This window comes from Thermobia domestica, chromosome 9 (genome assembly GCF_964235325.1).
Source record: "Thermobia domestica chromosome 9, izTheDome1.hap1.1, whole genome shotgun sequence".
Lineage (NCBI taxonomy): Eukaryota > Metazoa > Arthropoda > Insecta > Zygentoma > Lepismatidae > Thermobia > Thermobia domestica.
Window position 1 is genome coordinate 61,606,548 of NC_137462.1, and position 7,508 is coordinate 61,614,055.

A 7,508-nucleotide genomic window follows, 5' to 3' on the forward strand; every position below is an offset into this window, starting at 1 on the left:
TAAACTAATTATGCCAATTTGTCTCGAATGTTGGCCTACAATGCTAATTTTACATCTTTTCCTCTCCTATATCATTATTGTGCTTTTTTTCAATATATTCACATCATTATATAGTTTTCTCCTTTCTATTCTGGATCTTACAGGATGCTGTGTCTCTTGTAACGTACACCTCTTACGTTTTACAAATTATGTTTAAATAGGATAACTTTCTAACAAGAATCAGGCTGATTTCGAACTTTATAACAAACGCGCAACGGAATTTTATTTAAATTAGACCTGATAACCTTTCAGCGTTCTTGCATTCTGGAGCAACCAAATGAACTTACGAACTTATAAGGAACAATATCATTAAAAATGTAACCAATCTTACCTTACTAATTCATTCATTAGTAGTCTGTTGACAGTCTATCTCTTCTATCGGTATTTTGAAAACACACACACACACACACACACACACACACACACATATATATATATATATATATATATATATATATATATATATATATATATATATATATATATATTACTTGGAGTATGTTTATTGTTCAAAAATCTTCGATAATACAAGGTTATAAGTCTGTTATATCCAATGTGATGAATGAGGACGCCTGAGAAATAATACGCAGCTTTAGCCAACTTCAGTAAAACGACGCACTAATCTACTCTCAGGGACGCAAGACAAGGACGACGTACATAATAGCACCGGTCAAGTATACTGCTTTACATCATTCAATTATAAAATTTGGACATATTAATGATTTTCCTTACACACCTTCGTTTTCTCTGATAAGAGCGTGAAACAATACACCTACAAATTAGTTCTAATTACACAATTACCAGTAAGAGTAATAACATTTACTTTGCTTAATATATGAAGGTATTAGCGCAGCCGCCGTGACTTACAATAAATAATAATACTGTCAAAAATTAGTTCCGAACCACTACAAACGGGATTACACTTTTAAAATACAAAAGAAGTCAGTATTGCTCTGACAGCGGGACGTGCGATTTATTCAGCAACAGTCACCCAAATATATTCACTGGTGATACGTGCAATTTACTCAGCAACCGTGACTCACCTCTCATACATCTGAAATGTAACCTGTGTAGACGGAACTCAACCGTAGTATCATCTATTTATGCCCATAAACTTGACGGACTTCACTGTACTGTGATGGTGCACTTCGACAAAATTATCAGGTGTGATAGGAATATTTCGTAATAACTTTCCAAATCGGGGTAGGTAGTTTCGCGAAACTGATGGTAAACGCTTACTTTCCTATTTTGACTAGAGAGCATCGAGGAGATGCACGTTCTTTTTATCAGAAGCCAGTTCTGATTAAAATGCACTGAAATACGTAGACTGAACCTGACAAATTATCTGACAGGAACTGCTCTTCGGTGTCATCTCCAATGACATAACACGCTTTTGTTTATGGAATAGTAACGATGATAAACACAAAATCAAAAGCACATTATTAGCATAAAAGCGTAAATATTTCGAAGCAAATTATATACTGTATTGAATACGAATAATGGCAAGAAATACCAATAAGCATATAAAAATTTCTTCTAAACACTTTTAGTTGTTGAATTTTTAATGGTTGAGGACGGGTGTTTACGCTAATAGGAATGAAAATTATCGAAGTTGTGGGAGCTCACTGCGGGAAAACACGTTTGTAATTAAGCACTCATTGTAATATTTTGCCACGAGACTGCTCAAATATAAATAGATCCCTTGTTAAATTATAGTAATCCATGCAATAGTTTACCTCAATACACCAATAAGAAGACGTTTTATTACGATGAAAAAAAAGAAAACAGTAGTACCCGGACCCTACAATTTATAATAACAAGCCCCCTGAGAGCTGGCTTTTGGCTCAAGAATTTCCAAGTGATGAAATGCATTATAAACCATCACTTTCTGAATATCAGATGATAAATCTCCTTGTTTATACTTCTGTAAAAGCCACAGTATTTCAAATATAATTAGAAATGTGTTTCCATGCAGTTCGTCCCACTGGCATTGCAGACCAAACGAATTTCTTCCAAAACATCTTGAATATATATACACTTAGTATCTAAACTTTAGCTGCATACGGAGCAGAAGAGGCGGAAAATGTAAAATAAGCCACCATGAACTCAGATGTCCACTTATACTACACTTCAACAATTATAAACACGTTTCCACATGTTGATGTATCACGGCTTTCTATATTTTATGATATCGTCGTAATTATATAAGTAACGACGTTCCTTTAACACACAATCAACTCTGTATGGCTTGTAATTTCTTTCTTCAAATAATGTTCTTCCATGTTAAATCTATTTGACTAATTTAAAACACTAATTCTGCGTATTTTTATAAGTAATAGATTGTACCAACAATGATATTTTGACGTTTTTGTTGAACCGGGTTTTCTTTCTACCATTATTCCTAGCGTGAGCTACGGTGAAGTACGTACCTATATACGTTATTTATCTTATTGGCTTTTAATACGTAAATACACTTACAAAAACACAATTGAACATTTAAACTTCCTTTAAATGGCTTATTTACTAAATATTACAATAAATATTTGTATAAAAAGCAAGAAAATTGAATTTTCTGATAGCTAGCCTCGTGCCGGGTCTGCTTTCGCAAATTCTGAATAACACAAACAGAAATATTTGAAATGGTATTGCCAAGCTTCGGAAATTTCGGTGTAAAAGTTACTGAAATATCTATACATTCTTACGTACAGAGAACAATAATATATAATTAACTGAGACGTAAAATCTGTCCGTCTCACTCTCAACTTCTTATCGTTTCTTCTTCAAGATTTCCATCTGGTTTTAAACTCGACTTTTTCTTCTCCTTACAACTAATGTTTATGTATAGTTAGTTATAGGGCAACAAGGACTATAGTCCGATACCCCATGATAACAAATCTTGTGGCCAGACTTGTTTAAGCTTGTTTTATCTGTGCTGTTGAGTATAATAGGTGAGGAAGCCATTGTGGATTGAAACGTATTTTTCATTTCTGCGAAATGTATTATAAGTTTCAGAACTACAAAGTTTAAAATATCAAAAAGAGTTTCTTTCAGAAATTACTGAAGTAGGGATTGGTGGTTATTAAAATAATTGTAATTGAAATGAAAAAATAAAATTTAATTACATATGTGTGTATTACGTTCTTTCCTTTTTCTGTAGTCTTAACAAGGATCCTAGGTCTTCTTCTTCTCTTAACACTTCCTCAACTCATATTTCTTAATATATTCTTAGTAAATTTCACTCTGTTCTTTGGTCATTTTCACTGTCTCCTTTTGATAGTACTATTTCTTTTTGTAATTTATTCCTCGTCCTTTATTTGTGAAGTAACTTCTCCATTTATGAAAACCATTGTACTTTTGAAAGAGTACAGTTGAATATCTACTGATCCTGAAGCTTCCCAACGTTTACGTACTATTTCCACTGTTGTTTGACATTGTGGTAGAATAGATACTACACAGATTTTTTTCTGTTAAAACATAACCTCGATTAACGTATTATCGTCTTTGGCAATATTTATAATTTTACTACATTAGGGCTTGGGAACAGCGTATTTTTCATCTTCTACTTGAAGCATTAATTGGTATTGATATGTATTTGCATATGAACACACAAAGGATTATCTTCCAAAGTTTCTTCACAAAATTAATAAATAATAAATTTTCTCTGCTATTCTTCCACTAGAGTTTCTATTAATACTTGTGTTTGAAAAATATTTTGTTATCAAATTTACTTCTCACTTGATTCTAACAAGAGTTTTTACCACACATACCGACATGTTATTTCACAGCATATAAGTTTCATTTTTCAAATTGCAATTGGAGCTTTGAGGCCATATCTGTCTTTCTCTCGACTCACGTGTTATTCCTTTCTCTGCCGATTACGTAGAGATCAGTAGGAAATACTGTTGTTTTAGTAACAATCGCTCTTATGGGTTTGTTTTGAATCGACATTGTGTGACTTCTCTTCCAAAATGCAAGCAAGTTCAACAAAGATTGTTTCCAGGAAAAACGTTGGAATCAGCCGCATTCTCTTCTGTTTCCATTTTCTGTTTCTGATTTTACTTTCCTTGACTATTATTTTCTATCTATTATTACAGCATTCTTCATTTTATTCGAACGCCGTACTATCCGTATTCACATTATGTTTATACGGTTCAAACTCTTTCACTTAAATCCATTTTATTTTAACCCGGCACAGGGCGCGTGGTGAGGCAATCCCTCACTCCTTGCTTTCACCATGTACTACTGCGCAATGGTTATGCGCACGTGTATATCCTTCTATGTATTCCAAGTTCACTATTTTTAGCTTCAATCTGCAACTACAGATTGTTGATGAAGAATCGTTGTTTTTGTTAGCAGTGCATTGTTAGAAGCTTTGCAATTCAGTGAGATTTTATCTCACCTTGCGCCCTGTTACGTTACTATTTCTGGTAGTGTTGAATACTACAAATACATTGACTGTAGGTAAATATATTAAACATGGATGACAAAACTGCACAAAAAGTGTTACAATGGATGGATGAGGTGGAAAGGGAGATGAACATAAGGGAAGACGCAGATGAAAGTGCAAGTGAAATAATGGACAGTTGCAGTGACAATGAAGGGGATAACGTTGAGCAAGTTGAACAAAGTAGTGAAAGTGAGTTTTCGGGAATAGAAACAGAACCCGATGTTGTAACTTCTGACCAAGTTGTGAGAGATAGACCTATATATACAGCGAAAGATGGAGTTACAACGTGGAATGTTCACTCCAGAAACACGACGCATAAAACTAGGCATAGAAATCTGGTGAGACATTTACCAGGTGTCAGAGGGCAAGCACGAAATGTAAAATCGCCAATGGAAGCATGGCATTTATTTTTCCCTGAAGACACTATAAAACAAATTGTGGAATATACGAATCTAAAATTAGCAGAAATTCGTATAGGAATAACACGTGAAAGAGATATTCGTAACACTGATTATGAAGAAATGTTAGCTCTATTAGGTTTGCTGTATTTATCGGGTATGATGAAGAGTTCTCGTTTAAATCTAGAGGACTTATGGGCAACTGACGGAACAGCTCCAGAATTGTTTCGTTTGGTCATGTCTCAGAAACGGTTTCGTATGCTTCTACGCGCCCTGCGTTTTGATGACATCAACACCAGACAGCAGAGAAAAGAAGAAGACAATTTAGCTCCAATACGAGCATTATTTGAAGAATTCGTATTGAAATGTGCGGCCTACTGGACACCACATGAACATGTAACTATTGATGAAATGCTTGAATCTTTCAGGGGAAGATGCTCTTTTCGATGTTACATGCCAAATAAACCGGCAAAATATGGCATTAAAATATATTCCTTAGTAGACGCACATGTCTACTACACAATGAAAATGGAGATTTATCCGGGAACACAACAGCCGCGAGGACCATATGTTCAGGACAACAGTGCGCACGCAGTTGTCAAACGTCTCATCGAACCCATTACTAAATCTGGCAGAAATGTGACAACAGACAATTTCTTCACATCAGTTCCTTTAGCGCTAGATCTTCTAAAGAATCACGGATTAACACTGGTTGGAACTCTAAGAAGTAACAAACCTCAGATTCCGGTTGAGTTCCTGAGTACAAAGGGAAGACCGCCATTTTCAAGCATGTTCGCTCATGGAGAAGATATGTTACTTTGTTCATATGTGTCAAACAGAAGAAAAAATGTGCTATTACTCTCCACAATGCATGAAGGAGAACACATTGATGAAGCAACAAAGGAGCAGGCTAAACCGGAAATCATTACATTTTATAATATGACGAAGAGTGGTGTAGACTGTGTGGATGGGCTAAAGAGTCTCTACACAGTTGCAAGGAAAACCAACAGGTGGCCGTTACGTATCTTCTACGCACTCCTTGATATTGGTGCTCTAAACAGCTACATCATATATAGATTTAACTGTGAAAATGCTGACGCAAGGAGACTCTATCAGAAAAAGTTAGCAATGGAACTCTGCAAGCCATACCTCACTAGAAGAGCAACAATACCATGCTTGCCTACACTTTTGCGATCACAGATAAGAAGGATCCTGGGTGACTCTCCAGCACCTGTGCACTCCGAGGCACCAGCAGGGAATAGTGATAAAAGGAAATGTGGCTTTTGTCCCAGGAAGAAAAATCGATACACCAAAACACGTTGTGCAGACTGTCTTGTCCCAGTGTGCAAGGAGCACGCACCAGGTGTTCTCTGTTGCAGGTGCCGAGGGCGTGAACAACATGAAGACAGTGAGTGATAACTGCCACATTCCGAAAGGATTTTCCTCGGTTTGAATAAACTGTTTATCATTTTGTTCATTTGTTTGTTTCTTGTGATTCTGTAGCTTTACTGTATTATTCAGTGTTGGAAAATTATTGATTTTTTTTATTGTGTAGTGATATCAATAAACAATGTAAAATACCCTGCATATATGACTGAAATATTCTAAAGTTGTAAATTTACAATAAAATTCACAATTAAATCTTAAACTGTGTTAATAAGAGGGATTTTTCCATTACTTTCATAGGTGAGAGAAAATCTCACCACGCGCCCACTTGCGTTACTAGTAACCACGCGCCCGGTGCCGGGTTAACAAACATCTACCTCAGAGTGACAAAGTGATTTGCACTTTAATTGTAGTACTCACTTCTCTACCAATTGCATTCATATTTCATGAGATATTATTTTCTATCTATTATTACAGCATACTTCATTTTGTTCGACCGCCATACTATCAGTATTCACACTAGGTTTATAGGGTTCAAACTCTGTCACGTAAATCCATTTCATTTTAACAAACATCTACCTTAGAGTGGCAAAGTGATTTGCATTTTAATTGTAGTATTCACTTTTCTACCAACTGCTTTCATATTTCATGAAATATCATTCAACCTATTGGCTTCACATATTTCACCACTCTGAATTGTTTTCCAATTCTCAGCTTAAACTATTTAAGACTATTAAGGTGATACGTTTTTGATGTCTCGTTTATTTCCACAATATCAAATTCCATTTCCTGGATGTCATAGAAGTAGGAATCATAAAAGTTAGGTTGACACATTGCACGCTCATCTGTCCCAACCACTTCACTAACGTCCACCTAACAGAGACGTCTGCAGTTCACAGATGCGATATTTTTAAATACGAAGAAGGAATGAACACAATCATATCCAGTTGTCGATATTAGTTAATGTTGCGCAATGGTACCCCACAGTACAAATGTTATTCAATTGAATTGATTTAAAATTGAGGAATTACAACTCCTGCCGGCAATCGAACTCAGGTCTCCCATTGCTGCGTACACTAACCCCATAACCAGTAATGAGCGCTAAATGTTATTGAAAATGGAACTCGCTCGGAACAAAAATAAAGCCCTAACTGGTCATATAGAGCCAACACTTTATGAAACATGCGTACCATTCAGATAGCATGTACAAATTCCTTTAGGGAAGAATACATGCCCAA